The sequence below is a fragment of the Pseudophryne corroboree genome, chromosome 7 (assembly GCF_028390025.1).
Source record: "Pseudophryne corroboree isolate aPseCor3 chromosome 7, aPseCor3.hap2, whole genome shotgun sequence".
Taxonomy (NCBI): Eukaryota; Metazoa; Chordata; class Amphibia; order Anura; family Myobatrachidae; genus Pseudophryne; species Pseudophryne corroboree.
In genome coordinates, this window is record NC_086450.1 from 330,457,982 (window position 1) to 330,458,457 (window position 476).

Consider the following 476-nt stretch of genomic DNA (forward strand, 5'->3'; position numbering starts at 1 on the left):
CTGTAACACGATTCAGTTGGCGCATTCTACGGCAGGATTGCCGTTACCTAAATCGGTTTAGGCCCATTCCACGAGGAAGGTGGGCTCTTCTTGGGCGGCTGCCCGAGGGGTCTCGGCACTACAGCGGTGCCGAGCTGCTACTTGGTCGGGGTCAAATACCTTTGCAAAGTTCTGTAAGTTTGATACCCTGACTGAGGAGGACCTCCTGTTTGCTCAATTCGGTGCTGCAGAGTCATCCGCACTCTCCCGCCCGTTTGGGAGCTTTGGTATAATCCCCATGGTCCTTACGGAGTCCCAGCATCCTCAAGGACGTTAGAGAAAATAAGATTTTACTTACCGGTAAATCTATTTCTCGTAGTCCGTAGAGGATGCTGGGCGCCCTTCCCAAGTGCGGACTTCTTCTGCAAGGCTTGTATATAGTTATTGCTTACATAAGGGTTATGTTATAGTTTATCGGTTGAACCGAGGCTATGTTG